General features: G+C 38.6%; 2 pseudogenes; both read left to right on the top strand.

Moving 5' to 3' along the window:
• The window catches only part of LOC132162923 (uncharacterized), an 8,283-nt pseudogene extending 6,874 nt beyond the window's left edge, over positions 1–1,409 (top strand).
• A 5,366-nt stretch (positions 1,410–6,775) lies between these two features.
• Positions 6,776–8,773, top strand: LOC148584112 (uncharacterized; annotated as a pseudogene).
• The last annotated feature ends 690 nt before the right edge of the window (positions 8,774–9,463 follow it).

The following is a 9,463-nucleotide window of genomic DNA, read 5'->3' as shown; positions in this document are numbered from 1 at the left end:
GCTAATTTCATACCTAATTAGCCTTAATTTTAGGTATCTATTATTTAGTCCTTTTTTTGTATCTACTTTCCAAATGTTGGAACCAATTTAATTTCCTTTTCATAGCAGGCACGTAGTCTTATTTTCAGCCATGCTCTATAAATAGCATGCACTTATTGTAATGAGAACATCATGAATGAAAATTACAAAAAGTAAGGTTTGCTTCTTCTATTGGTTCTTCAAAGAACTGTTGAACTTGTCAAGGATTCTTCTTTGTTGCGTTTATACCTTCGGTTCGTGATTCAATTATAATCATTGGGTCGAGGGTTGTTACTTTATACCTTTGATTCGAGTTTCATTTATAAACGTTGGGTCAAGGTTTTCTATCCAAAAAATCTGAATTTTAGCTTTCTTGGGTCCGTATTCCAATATTGTTGTTGGGTCTCAAAAACGCTTCGATTAAGGTTTGCATCAGGCTGAGCGTGGAGTTTTTCGTCCTGATTTTATCAATGACTATGCTTTTATTCCTCAACTCTTTGATGATCGTGGATGGACATCTCTCATTGCATCTCCACCGGTCAAACCATTTGCAAAAATGGTCAAGGAATTTTATGCCAATACTGAGGTAAAAAAAAAAAGATGATAGTTCTTTTCGCACCTTTGTGCGATCCATAGAACTTGTGGTTGATGTGAATCTTATTTGTTCCATTACTGGAGTGCCTCATATTGCTCAGTCCGCATTTCCTTATTTTCTGGACACCGTGCCTGAGAAGAACACCATGATGAAGGTGTTTGTTGGAAGAGATATCCCGTGTTAGCCTCAACAAAATGTTGTTGTCAAAATTGCGGACTTTCCCGATCCCATAAGGGTCTTGAGCCGAATTGTATTTCAAAATTTATGGCTTGTGAGACATCAAACAGATTTCAGGCTTGATCGAGCATACTTTTTTTATGCTCTCTCCATTGGGACCGACATCGACTTTGCCTCTCACGCCATCAGGCTTATGTTGGCGGCTTATCATGACAACAACATCTCTCTTCTATTTGAAGGTCTAATTACCAAGATAATTGCTCATCATGAAATTGAGCATCATGAATATGAGCCTACTGTCATGGTACTGGGAGACTTTAACAAGAGCACCTTCAATAGATCCTCATCTCAATTGACTGCTCACCCTCGCCCTTATAGACTGCCTCCATTGCTTGCTAGTTCGTCAGTCAGAGCTTCTTCCAGCGATGGCCCTACCCCATCTTCTTATTCCTTTGCCTCTCTTCGAGAGTGGATCGATGGTCGGTTCTCCACTATAGAATCCTCGATTGATGGTCGCCTCTCCACAATAGAATCCTCGATTGCTGGTTGCCTCTCCACCATAGAGCCCTCGATCGCTTCTCTTACTTCATCTCTTCATGCAGACATCTCCCAGTTGTAGTCAGATTTGAAGAGCATCCAGGATCTTATTCATGAACACAATGGCTGATTCTCTATTTTTACCTCCTTTTGACACTTGTGATAAAAGGGGGAGTAGTTCAATTCAGTTCTAACAGTTTATTTTGATGGGTTCTTGTGTTAAACTGTTGGACATTTTGGACATTTTATGTTATTGCAAATGTTTGATATTATTTTCAATATCTTTTGATTTTGAGTTTTATCATCGAATTGCCAAAGGGGGAGTGAGATTGGCTTAATTCGGTGACTAAAATATTTTTAATGTGTTTACTAAAAATCTAGAAGTTTCTACAACACTTACAAGGAGGTCAAAATAGCCCATTCGCAAGGTCGTCCAGACACCCATTGGTCGTGTACTATTTCTGAAGAAATTCTAGAGAGGTCAGAGCTGACCATTCGCAGTGACGTTAGCAGCCCGTCCAAGCGCACCCAAAAAGCCATCTGAATGCCCCTTTCCAATATGCATTTTCTGAAGGATTACACTGGAGGTCAGAAGCGTCCGTTCGAAGCCCTATTCGCATTCCGTCCAAATGATGGCTCGCAGGATTGTTTATTATGATTTTTCTAATCTTTTTATCCTTGCTAGGGTTTCAATATGTCAGCCTTGATTTATGGGAGATTCCACTCAGCTTATTTTAAGTGCAAACATACAAGCATGGAAGCTTAAGAATATTCCCTCTCTCTCTAATGGAAGCAGGCAAGCATCAGTTGGAAGATTCCCACTCAGCAAGAATTAATGGGCGAAAGAGCAAGTGGGTAGCTATCAGGGCACTTCCAGCATGGCCCGTTCGGATGCAAGGGTTGGCGGTCCGAACGGGGGACTCGAGACAAAACCGATTCTTCTGTTTAGACAACATCTTTTCAGTGGAGCACGCCTACCTTCTACCTTCTGACATCGCATGGGTCTCTGACTGACAGCCTGACACCCACTACTGGTCTATCACCCACTTGGAGATGCTCTAACACACATTTACTGCACATGGAGCACTAGCTGTTTGAATGCCCCTAACGCCCATCAGCAGTTATCTTTTATTTTGCTTGTTTGCTGCGGACTTGTTCTCTTGAGCCTATTTATATGGGACTTGGGCACTCGTTTTTATCAAGCAAACTACGGAGAGTACAAGCTCAACTTGAGAGAAAAAGACTTGGTTCTTGAGTTTGTTTCATTTATGTGCTAAGAGAGATTTTGTCGTGTGCCATAGAGCCACAACTCTCGTGGAGTAATTGCTGAATTTGTTTATAGCAAGTGTTGGTTATCTTGTTGTGTTGTAATTGGTTTGTTGCAACTTGTTAGAGGTTCTAACAAGGAAAATCGATACAAGGAGTACCGGAGGTCCCGGGAGGACTACGGCGGTAGCCTAGCAAGCGGGTCACTTGTCTAGACGGGTTTGTGCCAACTTTCAAAGGTTTTGTAAGTGTGAACAACTTGTATTTCCTCCTCCTTTTATAGTGAACGATTTTCTGGGTCCCCTACTCTGGAGTGGTTTTTCCAAGAGGTTCTTGGTTTCCACTTCGTCACCAAAATACTTGTGTTAATTGCTTTATTGCTTTACATATTTTGGTGCAAGATGATTGTTGCATGAGGTTAATTTTAATTCCGCATTTATTTTGTTAAACACCTATTCAAGCCCCTTCTAGGTGTATTTGGGAGTCTTAACGTATTTTCTCTCGAGCCAAACACCCTCAATACCATTTTCGGCCAAGTGTCTTTCAATCTACCAAGGTTTTCCAGATTTCCACCTCTCTACACGGATCAAACAAGGTATGTGAATTTTCAACCTTTTATTTCAATTTTGGAAATCTAGAGTTTTAAATTAGGGATTTTTGATTTCCTTGAATTTCACGACATATAGTTGGTTGATTGGGTACTAGGATTATACTTTTAGGATAGATACATGTGTTTTAACCATCATATTCCCTTCAAATCATCACCCATTCGGATTTTGTGATTTTTGCCCTAAATCTCAAACCCTTGCATTTCTTGATTTCACCATGCAAATTGATGCATGTGTTATGACCCTAATGCTCCCATATTGACTTAGGACCAAGACCCACTAATCCCATTGGCCAATTTTGGCACACCCAAACCCTAACTTTTGAATTTAGGGGTTTTTGTCCTAAATTCAAAAATCCTAGTTTTTGTCACATCAATCGAGCCCCATGGACCAATTGAGGCCCAAACCCCTTAACTAGAGGCCAGATCTATGCTTCACCATGGATTCCGGGGTTTTTGCCCGAATCCAAAATTGACCAAGTACCCTTAGCCCTTAAATTAGGTATTTTTGTTCTAATTCAGGGATTACCCAATTTTGTTACCAGGTCGGGTCTACTTATTGAATTGAGCCTCAAACCTTTTAATTGAAAGCCCCAGCTATGTACCTAGCCATTTGAATTTTGGTATCTTCGTCCGAACTCTGAAATGACCAAAATGCCCTTAGCCCTAAACCCTAATTCCTGTGACTTTCCAACTACCTCGGTGCCCTCACATATTGAGGACACCAGTCACACCACTAACTTGAACTACCCTTCTTTAATAACCCAACAATGCCCATCTCTCACATAAGGGTGTTCCCATCTATGGAGACCCCTTAAACGATTTTTTAATGAAAGCCATACCCAACATCCGAAACCCATCATTTTTACCACATCGGACTTAGCAATTTTGACTAGCCCAAAAATGACCAAAATACCCCTAAAAGCTAATCCATCAATCATGATCCGACCTTATCCTGTGACCATGACTCCAACTGTAAATGAACCTCCCACAACTTCACTAAGTTGGGCTTTTGTTAAACTCCCTCATGCTCTACACTATTTCCTTGCATTTAACCCATTAGCTGGGAGGGAATTTTAGTCCCTAGAACTAGGCTACTTGCATATATAGTTGGGGTAGGATATTGCTTAGGTCACACCTAGAAGTAGTATTATTAGTGTTTTATGCAATGCAGGATGATGGCACGGACTAAAGCGAGCATAGCAGCCTCATCTTCTTCATACCCTTCTTGATCTCGCAGGGCTCAAACCCAGATTCAAAAGGCCCAGGACCCCAACTTTGACTCAAACTTCAAGATGGAGGAGGCCGCCTTCGACAAGTCTCCAGCCAGCAGTCTTGATTGTGGCGCCCCTTTTATCAAGGTCAACACCGCCATCGACGAGGATCACGCTAGCCGCACCTACGACCATGACCGCTTCAAGGTCGACAAGGCGGAGAACCGATTCCAACTCATCTACAAGGGTCGGAAGGTTATTGTTGAGAGGGGTGTAGATGTGCCTAACGTGGCCAACCACATCCCAAGAGTGGGGGAGCTGCTAAACACTTAGGGGTGGTTAGCGATGGTTGAGGATCATCGGTAGGCAGCTAAGGAGTTGGTTCATGAGTTCTTCGCCAACGTCCATGCCCAAGGCAGCAACTCCTTCAGAACCTAGCTTAGAGGCAAGCCAATCAAAGTGACTCCTGACCTCATCAGCAGCATCATCAGGGTGCAGCGGGTTCCCGACCTAGGTTTTCCACGGCCTATTAACGGCACTCCTCGCCGCAAGCAAATGGTTGAGCGCTTCATCAACTAGCACCCCCATCAGATGGATATGGAGGGAGAGGGGGGCTTCTAAGTCAATGCCCTCAAGGACGACGATCGGCTCATTTACCACATTATGATCAGCCGGGTTCTTCCGGTTAATATAGACATGTGTTGTTTGTTTACAGTTATGGCACGATTAAGTTTGACTACAAGGAACATGATAAAGAAGAGGAAGTTGACTTCGGTGTTGATGTTTTGGGTGGATATGTTGTCCGCTGTTGTTACTTTTTTTGAATTGTTATGTGTTTTGGTAAAGCACCGTATTTGAAAGAAATCTTTGAGAGATACATACTTTGTTGATTTTTATTCAAGGCAAGGGGATCTTTACCGTTTAATATATGAGGATGATGAAACTTGGCATAACCATTTAAGAATGGATAGAAATGCATTCAGCAATTTATGTAATATGCTTGAAGCCAAAGGTGGATTAAAAGCCACAAAACACATGCTAGTGGATGAGTAAGTTGCAATGTTTTTATACATCTTAGCTCATCATGTCAAAATAGAATCATAAAACGTCAATTTAGGCGTTCAGGAGAGACAATTAGTAGGCATTTCGGAAGCATAATACATGTGGTTATACATTTACACAGGGAGTTTCTTAAGGAACCGAAGCCAATTCCCAAAAACTCTACAGATGAGAGATGGAAATGGTTTAAGGTATATTATAATGCACTTTTTGCTAATTTTATGTCACTCAACTATGATATTACATACTTATATTTTTATTTTTATATATAAAGAATTGTTTAGCTGCATTAGACAGAACACATGTTAGGGTGAGGGTACCTTTAGTCGATAAACCTAGATACCGCAACAGAAAGGGAGAGATCACTACAAATGTACTAAGCGTATGCTCACAAAACATGCATTTTATCTACGTTTTAGCTGGTTGGGAAGGCTCTGCTGCATATGGTAAAGTGCTTCGAGATGCAATAAATAGGAGAAACGGATTGAGAGTACCTCACGGTAAGGAAAACACATTTGCCAATTTAATTATTTTAATAATCCTTCTTTGTACTAAAGCCATTTTTTTCTTCTTAAAACAAAAATTTAGGTTAATATTATCTTGTTGATGCTGGCTACAAAAATTGCAAGGGTTTTCTTGCACCATATAGAGGGCAGCGATACTACATAAATGACTGGAGAGTTGGACATCAACCAACAACCGCAGAAGAATTTTTTAAGATGAAACATTCTTCGACTAAGAATACCATTGAGAGATGTTTTGGGCTGCTTAAATTGTGTTGGGCTATTTTAAGGAATCCATAATTTTATCCAATTAAGATACATAATCAAATTATTATGGCATGTTGTCTTCTGCATAACTACGAACGAAGGGTGATGCATGTGGATCCATTAAAGGAAGAATTGGACCAACAAGACCACACACATACTGCAAATAATAATGATCCAATAACACAAATCGAGGCTTCAGATGAATGGAGTGCATGGAGAACAACTATGGCAAATGAAATGTTTAATTCGTGGAGGGGAACTAGGCGAGACAATTGACCATGTTATGATACATTACTATATATAACATTTATTTAAATCTTTTTTTGTGTGGATAGAAATTGACCATGTTACAATGTGCTATGTTATGGGTTATTCATTTCCTTAATTTATTGAAACCTTTCTTTGGCGTTTGGTAAATAGTCTTTATTGTTGATGTTAGCCATATTGGTGTGCATATTTTCCTTGATAATTATAAGTTTATTACTTTATGTATCATTGTTCTTCAATTTTTGTTATTTCTTTTTTTTTAGATATGGTTTCATCAACATTAGATTCTCAAGATTTTGGAAGAAGGAAATGGACTCCTGAAGAAGATATCAAACTTGTTCAGGCTTTGGTAGAGCACTACAATGAAGGAAGCGATAGACAAGTGATAAGCGTCAAATGTTGCACATTCAAGCCCCTTAATTTACATATGTTAATTCCTTAGCATTGTTATTTGTTTGATTTTTTTTTTTTTTTTTTGCTTTTGTGTTTCAGGTTTTATTTGGCAAACCATTGAAAATTGGGCTTAAAAGGCAAAAGCTGGAGCATTTTGGACTTAGGATCGAGCACAGCTGCTCTTGAGATCGAGAACGCCTATGCTCGAGCGCCTGCGGCCCAAGATCAAGCGAACGCCTGTGCTCGCGCGCACATCAGCTAAGCTCAAGCGTAGTGCGCTTGAGCGCACACGGGCATACAGTGCATGGCAAGAATCCTTTTCCAGCTTGGAATTGGTTTTCAGTCTCCCAATTGGACTAGGAGACTGACCTCCGGTTTTCCTAGGGTTTCTAGGGTTTTTAAGGTTCTCCTAATCCCTATAAATAAGGCTTTAAACATTGTAAACAGAGACACCGCTTTCTGGAGTTAAAAATCAGAAAATTATCTTTAGAGCTTAGAAAATCATGAGTGACTAATCTAATTGTGGGGTATTGATGTAACCCTTTCCAAGCACAATGGTTTGATTGTATTTAATTTCTAGTTTTTCAATTTATGCATGTTGATTGTATAACTCTGAGGATTGCTACAATTGATTTCTGTTCTTCATATTAAATGTAATTGTTCTTAATTTCCAACTCAATATTAGTAAAATTCTTATCTTGTCTTAGAAAGTATTTTTCTGTTATTGAACTCAAATCCTTCATATTTTCTGTCATTATAAGAATAATGATTATACAATGGTTCTTAATTGACATGCAATCAATAGGGTTAGATAGACCATACCTAAGAAAGACGGATCGTACTATACCCTAGTTTAGTGTAATTTAGGTAGACGATCCGTGCCAACCAAAGATGGGCAATACTATTCCATTGATTGTATGAAACTTATTGAAGAATTAAATAATTCATACTTAGGGAAGACGGGTCATACCGCATCTTAATGGTTAGGTGGACGATCCGTGCTAACCAAAGATGAATTATTTTTATTCTTTAATAATGTGTTTTCTTGTTTAATGAATTGCTAGAATTAAATATGGTTAACCATTGATGTGAGGATAGTGGTGAAGTCAATACCCTACTCTCTCTCTCTCTCTCTCTCTCTCTCTCTCTCATATATTTACTCTCTTTATTTCCATTTATTTCATGCATTTTGAATTGACACAAACAAATCAAATCTCTTTTGAATTAAGTTAATTTTAATCTTTCAAATATTGATAATAAAAGCCCTGCAGTCTTTGAGGTTCGACACCCTCAATATAGCTCTATCCTACGGGATTCGTCCTATTGCGAGTGGTAATTTTATAATTGATATTTTTGGTCGCAAAAATACCACATCAACAAGAGACTAGGCTTCAACTAGGTTATCTTAGATTCTTGAAGGTGAAGCTCTCAAAAACATTACCAATTGCTGGAATCAAAGCAAAACCACATATAGAATCAAGATTAAAAACTTTGAAAAATGATTTTCAAGTAATCCATGCAATGTTGTGTTGTCCTGATGCAAGTGGATTTGGGTGGGACAACGTTAGGAAATGTGTGGTTGCTGAAGTTGCTATGTGGCAAGCATATGTACAGGTAAAATTTTAACATGTTGTGAATTATATATTATAATCTTATTATATGCATAATATATTAATTAGATATTATCATATTTGATAGTTTTGTAGAGTCATAAAGGGTCATCTACTTTTAAAATAAAACTTTTCCCTTATATGAGGATCTTTGTATTGTCTATGCAAAAGACCATGCTATTGGAAAAGATGCTCAAGCACCTATGGACATGTGTGAAGACATACTACATGAAAAAGAGGATGAAAACAATATTGGTTAGAACGAGAAAGATGGGTTGGGAGAGTTTAGTGAAGGCATGTCATGCACACAGTCCCACCAATGGCAATGGAGGGGAAGGACTTTCGGGTCAGAAAAGAAAAAAGGCCTAATAAGAGTACCGAAGATAACATCGTCCACACAATTAAAGAAGTTGGTAACCAGCTTGCGATGAATTTAATTACTGCATCAGAAAATCTTAGCAAAGCAGTTACGGGGTCGATAGAATAAGAGCTTAGATTAAAAGTTAATGATGAGCTATCAAAAATAACTGGTCATATCAGTAAGGATCGTCTCAAAGCAAGAAGATTGATTGTTTGTCAGCCTGAGATAATGGATCTATTATTCAGTGTTCCAAATTATGACAATGAAGAATTGGTGCATGGAATTATTAATGACACATGAGGATGTTATACCGTTTTTTGATGGTTAAGATGTTTGGTCATGAGACACAATTTGGTGATTTGCATTGGTAGGGACTAGATTGTAATTGAAATGTGTTTTTTGTTCATTATTATGAGACAATTTGGTGATTTGCATTAGCAGCAACTTGATTTTAATTGAGATGTATTTTTTGTTCATTATTATGATGATGATTATTGTGTGAAATATTATCAAGATATGTGCTTTTTATGTGATTAATTGAAATTGTGATATGATGATTATGTGTTTTTTTATTTATTTATTTTTATAA

The sequence above is a fragment of the Corylus avellana genome, chromosome 8 (assembly GCF_965113065.1).
Source record: "Corylus avellana chromosome 8, dhCorAvel1.hap1.2, whole genome shotgun sequence".
Taxonomy (NCBI): Eukaryota; Viridiplantae; Streptophyta; class Magnoliopsida; order Fagales; family Betulaceae; genus Corylus; species Corylus avellana.
This window is presented reverse-complemented; position numbering and strand designations above follow the sequence as displayed.